At 49.2% G+C, this 15,440-nt stretch overlaps 1 protein-coding gene across 4 annotated transcripts in view; it reads left to right on the top strand.

The window, feature by feature from the left end:
• Positions 1-15,440, top strand: part of SMARCA2 (SWI/SNF related BAF chromatin remodeling complex subunit ATPase 2) — a 1,892,118-nt gene that overhangs the window by 1,016,963 nt on the left and 859,715 nt on the right. The gene's annotated exons all lie outside the window — the stretch shown is intronic.

The raw sequence follows: 15,440 nt of genomic DNA, 5'->3' as shown, positions 1-15,440 counted from the left end.
AAATAAATAAATAAATAAAATAAACTCTAAATCCTCCCTTTCTATCCCTCCACTATCCTTTTCAATCCAAATAACGCACTAACCTCTCCACCACTCAATTAATTTCATATTTCACTATACTAATTCACCACGAACACTGTATGGGTAGTAGAATAGCGTGCCACTCAACAAAAAAGTACTTCAACACCTCATCAGGGGTAGCAAGCGCTATATAAATGCAAACCTTTTTCCTTTCTTTCTATCCCTCCACTATCCTACTCAATCCAAATAACTGACTAACGTATCCACCACTCAAATTACTTTCATATTTTTACTATACCAATTCACCACTAATCCTTTAAGGGTTCCGATGTAGCGTGCTACTCACTGAAAACGCGCTTCAATACCCCATCAAGGGAAGTAAGCGCTATATAAATGCAAACCGGTTTCCCTCTTCTGTCCCGCCACTATCCTTCTCAATCCAAACAACTGTCTAACATATCCACCGCTCAAATTACTTTCAATTTTCACTATACTAATTCACCAGTAATCCTTTATGGGTTCCAGGGTAACATGCTACTCACCGAAAAAGCGATTCAACGCCTCTTCAGGGGTAGTAAGCGCTAAGTAAATGCAATTACAATACAATACAATTTGTACTTAATTTTATTCACCTGTAGGGTACCAAGCCTAAATTCAGGTAACAGGGTGCAAGCTAGCGGTGGAACAAAAGCAGCCATATTTTGCTCCAATAGGGGGCAATTTTAAAGTCCAGAAATCCTTCTGGCAATCCACATGACTTCACGTTTCAGTGGTACGGTTCGATCACTTGGGCCCAGTATTTCTGGTTATTTAGGTTTGATTAGAGTACGCTCTGACCAGAACATGCCCAATCCCAAATTGTTCAACTGCACCTTGTATAGCTGATCCAGGGGATATTATTGGAGTTCCTCATGTTGACTATCTCCTCGAGTGCAACCCTATAGATAACCAGTTCAGGAGTGGACCATAAACGCACCCAAAAGAGTAATGGTCTTAATTTAGCTATGCCCCCAATCCGTTTGAGTCAAATATCAAAACATAGGGGGAGCGTGGGTATGCTACTGGGTAGTCTGAATAAGGGTTTTAAAAAGCGGTTTTCTTTGGTGTGGAGCCCCTTGTTCTCCATCCCCCACAATTCAGCCCCATATATGACCACTGACTGAAACTTGCCCTATAAATTCCTACAACTGGTGTCGGTGTAGTAGCTTTATAGCGTTTAGAAACTGAAGTTGACCCATGCATCACTGAGAGCTCAAATGTCATTCATTGGGCTTTCCAATTGCTAGATTTGTCAAACATGTGTTCTTTTTTGTGGGTGCGGTTAGGGGGTTTTGCGGTGCGACGGCAGGAGGTGTGAGGCAAATAGGAGGAGCTCAGGGGTTGACAGGGTCATTGAGGTGTGAGGCAGATGGGAGGAGGTGGCACGTGATACCACAGAGCATGCCGCCAATTAAGTTATCTAATTTCACAGTTAACAGAGATTAGCTGACATAAAGGTAACTCAGTATTTGGGGTTTACACAAGATATCCACTCATGTAAAAAGAATGTTGCACACGCCTGATTTTTTGCGGAGAGATGTTAGAATTCTTTGTTTTGAAACTTACAAACGTTATCAAGATTTTAGTGTGTGTAACTCTTTGTGTTTAGAATGTATACTCTGTTGTTCCTCTCAGGACTGTTACAGGCTCATTTCTATACTGTCCCGTGTGAGCGTGGCTTGAAAATGCACATAAAGTGCCTCCAAGATCGGAGTGGCTGGGGCGGGTGCACGTTCCGGAGTTCGAGACGGGGACTGTTCTTGGAAGGGGTCACTGTAAATGTGTGGAGGGCCTTTGACAGTCACTGTCTTGGGGCCACATGCATTGCACACGCTGCCCTAGCAGTCCACCCACTCAAGCTTTCTTCCAAACTCTACTTGTGCAGCTGGGGAGGGGTTCCGTTGCTGTTGTTCACGCACATTCCCTCAGGCTTCTTAAGACTGCATGTAAACGGGCTGAAAGAGCCTGACGCAAGGCATACGATCCTGACCTCAAGCAGATCTATCTGGCTAGCATTAAGTTATACCATCGAGCCATTTGCAAAGCCCGAGCCACATATTACTCCTTGGAGTTTAAGAACAGCCCTAACCCCATAAAACTCATCTTTAAGGTTTGTAAAGATCTTACTAGTAAGAAAACCGCGGCAATGGAAATATGCTCCCTGACCCATTGTGAAGAGCTAGCGGCTTTCTTTGTGGAGAAAGTCGAGGCGATCTACCAAACATTCCCCCCTCAAACTATGCCTGCTAATAACCTAGGATGCACTCTTGTGACCTCTAGGTCTCTTTTGTCACTACCTAAACCTTCTCAGGAAGAATTTAAATCTCTTGCTACGAAAGTCAAATCGGGCTCGCCGGCGGATCCACTAAGACCTATACAATTTAAAGAATCCGCTGAGATTTGCTTTCCCCTTGTGTACGATCTTATCGGGTTATCCTTTGAATCCGGGACTGTTCCCAGTAAATGGAAGCAGGCTACGGTCATTCCAATTCTAAAGAAGCCCACCCTGGACCCATCAAAACCTGAACACTACCGTCCCATCTCTCTCCTCTCATGGGTATCCAAACTTGAGGAGGCACACGTCAACAAAATCCTGTCTTCCCATCTTCAAAACTCAGGCATCCTTGATCCATCTCAGAATGGTTTCCGTGCAGGCCATAGCACGGAGACTGCCCTGCTGGCGATGGTGGAGCACTTGCGGAGGATGTTGGACTCAGGACAGACGGCGGCACTGATCCTTCTGGATCTCAGTGCCGCTTTCGACACTGTCTCCCACTCCATCCTTCTTCAACGCCTGAGAGAGGCCGGTGTGGAGAATACAGCATTGGAATGGTTTCGCTCCTTTCTATCAGGGCGTACCTTCAAAGTATCCACCCCTCCATTTGAATCCGCCCACCGCAACATCTCCCAAGGGGTCCCGCAAGGTTTGGCACTCAGCCCGACCCTTTTTAACCTTTATGTACAACCGCTAGCTACTGTCGCTAAGAGATGGGGTCTAACTATGGTGGCGTACGCTGACGACACCCAGCTAGCGGTTGCGCTAAATGGGGACTCTGCGGTCGATGCCCCTAAATTCCAGACTGCCCTAAAGGAGGTGGCAAGTTGGATGACGGACAACTGTCTCCAACTTAATGCAACGAAGACAGAGGTCTTAATTCTGGGCAAACAGGTTCATCTCTGGGGAGACCGTTGGTGGCCACCAGAGCTAGGCCAAGCCCCCATTCCTGTGACGGAGGAAAAGAACCTTGGGGTCTGGCTGGATTCCAACTTGTCTTTTATCCCTCATACTAAAAGAGTTGCCGGAACCTGCTTTGGTGTTCTTCAGAGCCTTAGCCCCATTTTTAAATCTTTTGATGCCCCCACCAGGCAACTCATCGTCCAAGCTACGGTGCTCTCTAGATTGGATTACGCCAGCTCGCTTCTTTTGGGTGTTAATCAAGCCGAATTTACACGCCTCCAGTGTGTGCAAAAGGCGGCTGCCAGAATGCTGGTAGGCCTGCCCAAATTCTGTTCCGCCAGCCGTACCATCTATGACCTACATTGGCTGCCCGTTGGGCAGAGGATCAAGTTCAAAGCCTTGTGCCTGGTTTTTAAGATCTTAAAGGCTTCATCTCCCCCCATTCTTGCACAGGCGATTTCCTACTACATTCCTTCTAGAGTTTTACGTTCGACGGGTCAATTTCTGGCCTGTGTTCCTCGCTTCAGGAAGGCCAGAGCTGGTGGCCGCTCCTTTGGTGTCCTGGCAGCGAGGCTTTGGAACACTCTACCCGTAGACATCTGTGCCATACCGGATTTACTGCCTTTCAGAAGAGCTATTAAAACGTTTTTGTTTCCACTAGTTTAATCTGTTCCTTTAGCTTTATCTGGTATTTCCATCTGGTTGTGTTATTTTGTCCAATAGCGCCGGGACGCCACTTTGCTGTGGCAGCTGAGCGCTCTACAAATTATATAACATAACATAACAACATAACATAACTTTTAACTGGGGAATCTTCAGGCGCCCCGACGTGTTGCCTGGCCAGCAAAGGCGCCTCCGCACATCGCTGTGGCTATGAAGCGCTACAGAAATATTGCTTAAAAGCAATAACATACGGCATACTTCTGAAATATGTATGTGGATACTGAGAGATGAGTTCATTTATCTAAAAATGCCAATTCGGAGATCTGCCAGGCTCAGAAAACAACACAAAAACATGCAACAAACAGAGGACGAACAGATTTGCACAAACGTTTTTATTTTTCCTGCTGCCCTGTTGGCACGTTCAGCTCACGCGCTGTACACCTGCACTTCCAATTGCCTGTAACAAAATTGGTTTGTTTTAGCAGTTAAAGACACTTACACAGTGTCCAGCCTCTCAGAACTTTATCGCTGCCCATAAATCCTGACAGGATTTTTCAAAATGTCTCCTCACGCAGCAATGCCTTGCATCATAGCAAGGGAGAGCCAAGGCCGATATTGCCAGCACAATCCCCTGGGACTTAATTTTGAAGGATAGGATCTCAATAGAGAGAGAGGGCTTTAAATTGGCACTTCTCCCCTGGCAGCCCCCACCACTTTCCAAGCTCACCCTCTGTTGACCCCATCTGCTGTGACAGATGTGAGGATGTGGAGGGGCTGAAAGAAGACTTCCCAATCAATAACGTGGACCGACAGAGGCATCGCTGCACTTGGTCCACTCCCAGAAAAGCTAAATCTGCTATAAACTCGTGTAACCAGGGACAGATCAGAAATGTCAACGTAGTAAGTAACAAGACCCACCAAGCAGCAGCCAGAAATGCATCACAGCAGCAGGAATGCATAATATGGGTGGAACTATGCTGCATTTGTGTTATTAATAATGCATGTTACACAATTCAATCTAGATTATAAATACAATTTGATGCCAATTATTAATTCATAATCACTCAGCACCCTATTCATTATTTTCTATGTGCTCCTTTGCTGTACATGACTTTTCATTCCTCTGCATTTGTCAATGTGAATTATTACTGTAATTTTCAAAATTCGAGGGTTTCTGACGTTTCTTCCTGAAACATTGCATAATATTCATGAGTGTGTGAATGTAGCTGTTGCGCATTTGGAAACAGTGATTGGACTGTCCCGCCTGTCAATGCAGAGCCTATGAACAGCAGCTTTAAAAAATAAAGGTGGGCAGATGGGCAAATTCATAGAGAACCAAGCCAGGAGGAAGCCAGAGCTCTGGCTAGTTATTAACTTCCAAAAAACAATTGAGGAAGTGTAGAGGTAGTGGTGATAGAATCACCCTCCAAAAGATATGAAGAAACAATGGGATTCTCTCAATGTGAAGTGAACAAATAATTTTTATGTGTATTTTCAACTTTGCAGTGAAGGGAAGTGGGACCGGCTCTCTTCGCGAGTGGCAGAATGAGAGCACTATGTGCTTTTAAAATACCCATCACACACTAAGAATTCCTTAGTGTCATGCTTCATCATAGGGGTCTTCCCGTCCCTCTGCGGGGCGTGCTGCGACCTACGCGGGAGCACTGATATTAATGACGATAGGCTATGTGGATAGTGGAAAAAATTGATTTAATTGCTTCCCTAGCTGGGAATAGTAAAAAGGGGGTTAGAGAGGTAGAACAGAATACGTTAACTACCTAGTCGACATGACATGTTTCTTAAGCTGTCCCCTACTGCTTACTCATCAGGGCCTCTGATGGTCCCTACTAGTAATACTCAATTTCTAAATGCTGTATGCCTAAAGTCCTAAAACCCAGTAGCAAAAATCGGCTACTTGGTTAGGCTTCTGGGCTTGAGTGGGCCCTCAGTGAAGCGAAAACATTTATTGACCTGTTGTGGTCCCTGTAAAGGAAAAGGAAAAAGAAAATACAGTCTTGTAAATGCACAAAAAAGATCAGCACATATTCCTTAAAGTCCGCAATTTGCGTGAGTCACATTGTGGCACAGTATCCATGTCTTGGTTAAAGGCTGATGCCTCATGGGTCAACTAAACATGTAGACAGACAGTGATATATTTTTCTGCCCCTGGGGTTGTGGGTATAATAACCCTCCAAAGTATCACACACACGAATGCGGCAGAACCCACAACATCACACGCACACATTCATCAGCGTTCCCATAAAAAGTGAATTGATAAAAATGGGGTAGCTGCTTAGAAAAGTTCCATGGTGAAAACAGGGAGACTCAAATGAGAAAAGACAATCCGTTATCTGAGAAGGCGTAAAATACACCTTGTCGTAAAATGCATGCACATGACATACAGTGTATACATACAGTTCTTTTATATGCTGTGTGCCCCTTGAGACTGCATCCTGGGGATCGCTATTTTGCGGTCTACTGTAAAAATACAAAACAAGGTCGGGTCTCGCGAGGTGATCACTGAGAAGCGTGGCCCATTAATTTTGCGACTGACCAGGTTTTTAGTGACCCATGGACAGGGTCTTACTTACGTAACCGCTACAGATATGCTTGCATTAATCCTACCCCTCGGCAGCTCCGTGGCTTCAAAGGATGGCCGCGCGGGCTCGATATTTATGCCGGAAATGCTCCCCTCGGCAGATGCTGTGTCATCCCAGGAGGAGCCGAGTAGTTAGAATGCTAACAAAAAATGGCCGTTCGTCGTGGCAAGGTCGGGGCGGGTCACCCGGCTGCGTAGTCTTTCTCCTCTTTATGCTTTAATTTCTTGTGGGAGATGTGTATACCATATTTCACTCAAAAAAGGAATTGGATTAGCCATAACAGTGTTGTGCTCCTATAGGTAAACAGTGCGTGATCTAGCAGGCAAACTTCGTCTATCCCTCAACGTGTGTGATGGATGTTGTATGGTGTTCCAGTGGGTTGGCATTAAAGACTAGTGATTGCAGTAGGATGTTGACAATTACAGACACAGAGTCCTATATACCCATCCACATTGCAGCAAGTAAGTTCTGCGTCTACCAGCAGATGCACTGTTATTAACTTCTACCATGGGAGCGCAGTAGCTGTGTGTGTGTGTGTGTGTGTGTGTGTGGGAGGGGGGGGGGGCTCTGTGTGTGTGTTTGTGGCTCTGTGTGTGTGTGTGTGTGTTCTGTGTGTGGGGGGGCTCTGTGTGTGTGGGGGGAGCTCTGTGTGTGTGTGTGGGGGCTCTGTGTGTGTGAGGGTTCTGTGTGGGGGGGCTCTGTGTGTGGGGGGCTCTGTGTGTGGGGGGGGCTCTGTGTGTGTGGGCGGCTCTGTGTGTGGGGGGGCTCTGTGTGTGTGGGGGGCTCTGGGTGTGTGGGGGACTCTGTGTGTGGGGGGGCTCTGTGTGGGGGGCTCTGTGTGTGTGTGCGTGTGGGGCTCTGTGTGTGGGGGGCTCTGTGTGTGTGGGGGGCTCTGTGTGTGTGTGGGGCTCTGTGTCTGGGGGGGCTCTGTGTGTGTGGGGGGGGCTCTGTGTGTGTGGGGGGGCTTTGTGTGTGTGTGTGGGGGGGGGCTCTGTGTGTGTGGGGGGGCTCTGTGTGTGTGTGGGGGCTCTGTGTGTGTGTGTGGGGGCTCTGTGTGTGTGTGTGGGGGCTCTGTGTGTGTGTGTGGGGCTCTGTGTGAGTGTAGGGGGCTCTGTGTGTGTGGGGCTCTAGGTGTGTGTGTGGGGGGCTCTGTGTGTGTGGAGACACCACAATAATTATTTGGGTGGATTCATCTTAATATTTTAATGACATTTTAAGAGTAAAAATTCACTTTACTTTAACCATATGCAACTATGAAAACAATTATTAGATTAGCACCGGAAATTTATAACAGTGACAGTACCATGCAAACACTCAGTAAATTCACTTTGAATTGAATGAGGGAAAGGAAATATGCAAGGTTTTACTAAACAGAGAAATAACATTTCCTTAAAGAGAATAGAGAATTCCTAAAGTAGAGTTGGAAAGATGTAGCAGTATTTAAATTAACTTGACTGCAAGCTGTGAGTATCAGTGTAGAAGAATGGAGAGAAATGAAATCGAAATGGAAAATTTCTTGGATTTACGCTGTATGGATCAAAGCAAACACAAGGAGATGATGATGGATTATTACCCCGAAATCGGTCTCAGGATGCTTGTTTCCGGGCCAGGGAAGATCTGGCTTGGCAATTTGGGCTGGACTGTTCCCATGAGGAACAGGGTCAAGACTGATTTACATATGGCTGGGTCTGAATTGGGGTGGCGAAGTGGGCTAAAGAATGATGATGGATTCAACCCAGATCTGTGACAGGGGTAAGGTCTGAAAAGTTTCAGCCCTCCGACCATCATCTCCTTGTGTTTGCTTTCTTTACCCTAAGTTGGCAGGGTATGCCCATACGTGAGTCCCCTGCTCACTTTGCCTCTGGATTCAAGCTAGCCTGTCTAATGAGGGGTGTTACCCCGAAACCGGTCCCAGGATGCTTGTTTCGAGACCAGGGAAGACATGGCTTGGCGGTTTGGCCTGATTGTTCTCATGAGGAACAGGGTCAAGACTGGTTTGCATATGGCTGGGTCTGGCCTGGCTTGATGAAGTGAGCTAAAGAACGATTATGGGTTCAACCCAGATCTGTGACGTGGGGTGAGTGTCTTAAACGTTTCTGTGCTCCGTCCATCATCTCCTTGTGTCTGCTTTGCTGTGCGGATCAGCGTAATAATACAGCTGAGCTGTATCTATATGAATCTGCTGAAATATGCTGTGCGGATCCCCAAACCGCATCTTTATGAAACTGCTGAAATATTTTGTGCAGATCAGCGTAATGTTCTGAAACCACACAGCAGCGCAAGAGTGCGCATGCGGAGAAGCACCCAAGCAAAAACTCTGTTGTGCCACAGCCACTCCTGTAACGTGAGTAGTTGCCGGCAGCACACAGTTGACGAATGCTAACATCAGAAGATCAGCTGGTGATAGCCGCTCTAGTAAAGCTTAAGTGATAGGTTGCCAGGCAACACACGCTTGCATGAAGGCACATCAAATCATCAATGTTGCTAGACAACATGCACGCCTCATAACCATGCTCGCGTCAAACCAGTATTAAACATGTGGCAAAATGTGCACAAGTGTCTGGTCAATGACGAATTACACCAAATGTAGCAAAATTGTTTTTCTTTCCTCATGTGACCAGATAGGCAGGAATGCAGGAAGTTCCATATCCGATCGGTTTCCCACCGTTGCGGTATTTTAGGCTAAAGGAACGGTAATCGTCGAACAGGATGGACAGGATCTGCAAGTAGCACGTAGCAGGTAAATGCGCAAGATCTGCTGCCTAGTAACCTCAGTCGCCCCTATTAATGTGCAGGGAAGACACTACACATAAGTAAAGTATGAGTACTTTATTGCGAATAGGCAGGAACAAGACCCGGCTGCTGGGCTCTCCAACTACCAGCTGTCATTACCCACGCAGCGCGATCTCCATCTCCTCCTGGGTGACATGCATTAAGGCCCAATTCATTCAAAATGATGCTTCAGCATTCTACAATTCCCATACACTACTCTCTTGTAGACCCCTCTCCGACCCAGGGTACTTTCATTAACCAAGTGCAGCGAGAGGCTAAAAGAATTTCCATCCATATGTATAATACATCATTTAATACGCCTATTTGGCAAAAAAAAATTATTCTGCCTCAGCATGTTTTAAAGAAAGTTGAGCCATAACACGTTTTGGGCCTCTCCACCCCTGCCAGGCAGTTTCTATATGGGTTTCCTCATTTGAGAAGCTACTCTGGACGATTGGGGTACAGGCTGCACCAGGGCCCCCCTCTGCAACTCCTCCAATCGCTGCTTTAGTTGGCCTTTGGCTGCAGTGGATTAAGGTAGAATCTAACATTTTCTCCCAGGATGGCAGTCTATCTTTTCCGACAGATGGGCCCTCTAGATCAACCAGCATGGCTATACCCTTCTGTTTCTCTCAGATGGACCACAGCTTCTTTCCACATCTGATTTTCTTTCAGAGCAATACCTATCCATCTTACTGTAAGAGGTTAGAGCAATACTTTCCTGGGGATCCATTGAGAGGGTGCCGACTTTGGAAATGAGAATGGATTGTGACTCCAATTATTTCCTTGTGCTGAAGAATGATGGCGGCTTTCTTCCTATTTTAGGTAAGTGCCCTCTGAACGCCTTCATAAAAAAAGGACATATTCTGAATTCTCACACTGGCCCAGGTTCTTTTTGACCTTGATCCTTGGGCCTGCAGGACGCATGCTTTCCTTCTGTCCCAGTGACGTTACCTGCTGTTCAGAGTTTTCAGTTTACCCTGCTCCCCTTCAGTTGTACCAGCACCCCCTCTATTGATCTCAAAACTAATGGTGGTAGTCTCCACCCATCTTCAGAGGTTGGTGATACCAGTTTTTCCCTGCCTTTACAATTGGCTGTTGAAGGGGGGCTTGCCACAGTCCATCAGAGACCACCTCCAGATGATGGTGACCCTCCTGACGTTTGGGTTCTCGATCCACAAGCCAAAGTTACACCTGACTCCCTTGCAGATAAGAGCTGTTGTACACAGTACAGGTCATGGTCTTCCCTCCATTGCAACGAGTTCAGGACATTTGGGCAATGGTCCTGATGTCCCAGTCTCCGTCCTGGATCTTAGTGAGAGCAGCTAGTAGACTTCTTGGCCTGTTAGCGCCCTGCTTGCTGAGTACGCCTGGTGGCATAAGGGGGCTCTGCAGTGAGATACAAAGTCTCACTGGGCCCAAAATCCAAGTTTTGGAGGAGACTGCACAAGATCTGCACTGGCCGCTGCTCGATTAAAAACTGACCAGTGCCAGATCCCTCCTCCTTCTCCCAGCCAGAGGGGACAGAAGTGTCACTAGTGGGGTGGGAAGGTCATCAGAGGACTCCATTCTTTAATGGAAACCTAGCTCAACATTGTTCTGTTTGAGATGCAGGCCATTCATCTGGTGTTGAAGGTCTTGTTACAGTCCATGAAGGAGAGGATCATCGCAGTTCTCAAAGATAACACCACCACCATATGGTATCGTACCTGGTGGATCATGAATGGTGGCTGCATCCCAAAGTGGCACAGGTAGTCTTCTGACAGTGTGGAGAACCCTATTAGATCTGTTCGCTAACACAGAGAATGCACAGTGTCAAAACCTTATCTGATGGAGACTACTAGCCGCAGATTCCTTTACGTCGAATTATCCCCAGGCGTGAGACTGGATCCGGAAACTTTTTGCCACAGCATCCCTGCGCGCCGCGGCTACATCACGCAAATTCCCCCAGGCGTCGTCCGCGCATGTGACATCAGTGAGGTCACATAAGCCCCACCCCGGCACGCCTACGTCAGTTTTTTTCCTTTTCGGCGTGCAACGCGGATCGGTCTTGCTGCGGGCCAGTTTGGAGCCCTTTTTTCTTCGCCAATTGTCTTCTGTACTGGTGGAACAGTGTGCGATTGCCTTCGGGCTTCAAAACTTGCACATCGTGTGGGTGTCTTATGTCAGTGACGGACCCTCATCTCATTTGGATGTGGTGTTTGGGGGAGGATCACGGCACCACTGATTGTGAGGCGTGTCAACAGTTGAAGCCGAAGTTGCGGTGGGAGCACTGCATGAAACTTCTATTGGCGCTTCTCTCCAGGTCGACCTCCTCCTCTCGATCAGCTACGGCAGACGGCGTCAGATACGGCCGTGGTCGTCGTCCTCGTCCTTCTCCGATGTCACGAGAGCATCGCTCTCCAGTGGGTAAGTGTCGCAGTTTGTCCCCGGGGGCTGGTGTTCGGCCTTCCAGGGGCGTCGACTCTCTGCAGGTGATGCGGCCCGCGTGTCGTCCTCCTATCCACCGTTTCCCCGGTGAGGGAGAGTCAAGAGTCCAGATGGAGACATACGTGGCGGCTTTGCAGGCCTCGCTGGCGTCTCTTCCTCCTGCTTCCCTTCCTGGGGCGTCAGCGGATCCCTTGCCTCATGTGGGACACTTCACGGCGCCGGCTTTGGCCCCAGCTCCGGCTGGTTCGGATCCATGCTTGGAGGATGTGGTGCTGTTGGGGTACGGACCCTCTGGGGTCCTTCCTTCAGGCCACGGCGCCTCTGCCTCACCGCTAACTCCTGTGGGAGTCCCTGTGGTGTCGCAGGAGGTCGCCGGGGCTCGGGTCACATCCCCGAGCCCCGCTTAGCCCTCTGGGCAGGTGAAGGCCTCATCCAAGGCTGAGCTGACGCCGTCCAAGTTCCGGTGTCTGCTTCGGGCAGTGCCACAAGGGTCGGTGACCTCTCCTCGTCCTGCTCTGGGCCCAGGTGGGGTGGGGACTCAATGTCCCCCTCCGGGCTTTTCTCGTTCCTCCCCGCGGGCGGCAGCATCGTCGGAAGGCGAGTGGGAGGTTGAGTCGTCCCTGGCGCCACCACATGGGTCGCTGGACCGCCTCTGCAACATTCTGGCCCGAGGCTGGCGGAGAACTTCGGATCACTCCCCCAGTCCCTCTCGTCCCTCCACGCAGGCAGCTGCCTCGATGGAGGTTGAGTCAGCGCCGGAACACTTTGGCCACTTTGGCTCCGGTCCCCACTCCGGTCCCCACTCTGGTCCCCGGTGTGGTGGGACTTGGAGGAGCCCTATCTGGACTCTCTTTCGGCTCCGGATGGTGCTGGCATCCTACCTGGCTCTCTCTTCTCCAGAGTCTGGCTGAATTTTGGTGTCCAGACTGGCCGCCCTGCTTGGTGTCTTTTTAACCGGTGTTGAAGGGTGGCTCCCCTCCCTTTCTGAGGCCCAGATGCTAGTCGGAGGAGCGGCAGGTACGCCATTCTACGGTGCCTTCTGGCTTTCAGGTCTGGCCCATGCCCGTCCCGCTTGGCTTCAGGGACGGCCGTCTTAGTCTACAGCCGTCACCCACGGAGGAGCTGATTTCTTCTCCGCAGGGCCCTACGGAGGCAGGTGCGGCCTTTGAACACAGTGTCCACGGCTGTGGGCATTCTGCGCATGGGGGACCCCATTGCTCATTTTCCGGCGGACCATCTTTTGGAGGTTCTTCACCAGGGCTCTGGTGGGAGGGTGATCTTACTACCCTTTGAGGGTTCGCTCCTTTCTGGAGGGAGCTTGGAGGCACCCAGCCTCGGGAGATCCGGTGCCTCAACACCTTCTGCATTGTCACCTTCCGGCACCACGTGAACCGGTGTGCTTCTCCTTTCACCCCTCTGCTGCCTGTCCACTCTTGAGGACTGCTTTTCCCTCCCTGCCGCCACTGTTGACTCCGCCGTCCCGGGAGGCCCAGTAGCTGGACTTTTGCGGGAGCAACATGTTTGCCTCGACCAGCATGACCCTGCGGGCCCTTAACACTGTGTGTGTATTGGCAAGGGCCTCCTCTTGTCTGCCTCTAGGTTCCGCAGCTTTCCAGGAGACAGTCCAGGTGGACCTACGGCATCATGCTTTGGATGGCCAGGAGCTAGCAGCATTTATTCTCCGCTCCGCTCCGGACATCTCGGAGGTGTTGGGCCGGGCTATGGCTTCCTCAGTAGCCCTCCGTCGCCATGCTTTGCTTCAGGACGGCGTGTTCCCTGAGAATATTCGGGAGCGGCTCATTGATCTTCCGTTTGATGGCAGCCTGTTGTTCCATGCTCTGGCTGACTCTGCCATCCAGAGGTTCCTGGCGGTCTCTGTCCTCATCCACCTCTTACTCCTCCTCCTACCCCTTATTCTCCTCCTCCTCCTTCCCCTCCTCCGTGACTGCTCAGCTGAGCTGGGTTTGGGCCTTTTGGATGCCCTTGCTGTAGGTGGTATTTGCTGGCCATTGAGTCCTCCTTGCTGGGACTTTGGCATTGTTGGCTGCTGGACGGCCCTTGTTGCCTGTGTGTGTGTTTTGATGGAATTGTTGCACAGGCTTGGTCCTGACATTAGGCCTTCTGTTTTTCTTTGGGCTGCTGTCAAGCTTTCCACAGGCCTGTTTTTTCCTGTGACGCTTTGCTTTCTCCTCTGCTGCGGAAGTTCTTCCAAAGCAGGTTCCTGTGTTTTGGGACTTACCGTACCCTATGTTGGGTAGTGGTAGCTGTTATATAGCTATGCTCTGCTGGGGAGTGCTGGTTGCCTTCAGGTACCTGTTCTCCATGGCGTTTCAGTATTTTGCTATTGCTTCTTGTGGTTGTGTGCACGGCCCTTGTAGTAGTGGGTGTAGGAAGGTGGATATCTGACTATGGTTACCCCCAACTTTTTTCATGGTGTTTTGCTGGTTTCTCGACTTAGTTGTCCTGGGACCCTGCTATTTAGGGCCCCAGGCCCACTGCTCTCTCTGTAAAATGGATTCCATGTACCTTAGGTGCATATCTAATTGGATCTAGAGTCACCTTATCAGTCCCTGTATAGTATACCTTAGGTATCCAGGGCATAGGTGTACCCAGGGCCTACCAGGGGCTGCAGCATGTATTATGCCACCCTTGGCTGGCCATCCAAATCTGACACAACTGGCTGCACGACAGCTGGGGCAAGGTGGTGTAAACACTCTTTGCTTTAGATATAGTATGTTATGTTATGTTATGTTATGTTATTATCATTTATTTTGCGCACAGATGCTCCAGCTAAGGAGCGTCCTGGCGCAAGGAAAAGGTGAACATAACACAACGCAAAAGGAAACAGAAAAGTACAGAAAGTCAGTATAAGAGGAATTAAAACAGGTGAGTTTTCACGGCCCTACGGAAAGCTAATAGATCCTCTAACAGGCGGATTTCCAAAGGGAGGGAGTTCCAGAGAGCCGCAGCTCTCACACGAAAAGAGCGACCACCCATCCGGCTAAGCCTGAAACGCGGGATAACCGCAAGGGATTGCCCAAGAGATCTGAGAGAGCGAGTCGGGACATAGGCGGATAAGAGATTATTGAGAATCTCAGGTGCCGACCCTTTTAAAATTTTGAAGGCAAGGCTAAGGGCCTTAAAGTGGATTCGACTTTTGATCGGTAACCAATGTAGGGACCGCAGAGTATTGGAAATGGGACAGGACCTCGGCAGACCCACCCCTGCTCTCGCAGCTGCGTTCTGTACGCGCTGCAAGCGAACGATCTCAGATTGGTTAGCTCCCAGCAGGAGCGAGCTGGCATAGTCCAGCCGGGAGATAATCGTCGCTTGGATACCTATATCTAACCCTAAAATGGACACATGTATTCCTATCAGTTCTTCCTATGGCAGGCCTTAACAATCCTGAAGGCAGAGTGCTTGGAATTATGTGAGATGGTGCTCTGGCATGAGCTGAGCCCGTTTGCAGTTTGCAGAACCAAGTCCTAATAGCTGTTCCATGATAACGCGTACCATATACTCTTAAGTGCATTATAATCCTCGCGGTTATTTGCCAACTTTGGTATCGCTTTATCAAAACATGTCGAGTAAGGTGTCATACGAATTGGAATACTAACCCCTCGCCAATTCTGGCGACGGGGTTAGCATTCCACCCTTCTAGAGGGACCCGACATGTATGTAACTGTGAACCCTGGTTAAAGTTAACTCGAGCCTCAGCATCACAAAATGGATGCTGC

The sequence above is a fragment of the Lissotriton vulgaris genome, chromosome 3_1 (genome assembly GCF_964263255.1).
Source record: "Lissotriton vulgaris chromosome 3_1, aLisVul1.2, whole genome shotgun sequence".
Lineage (NCBI taxonomy): Eukaryota > Metazoa > Chordata > Amphibia > Caudata > Salamandridae > Lissotriton > Lissotriton vulgaris.
This window is presented reverse-complemented; position numbering and strand designations above follow the sequence as displayed.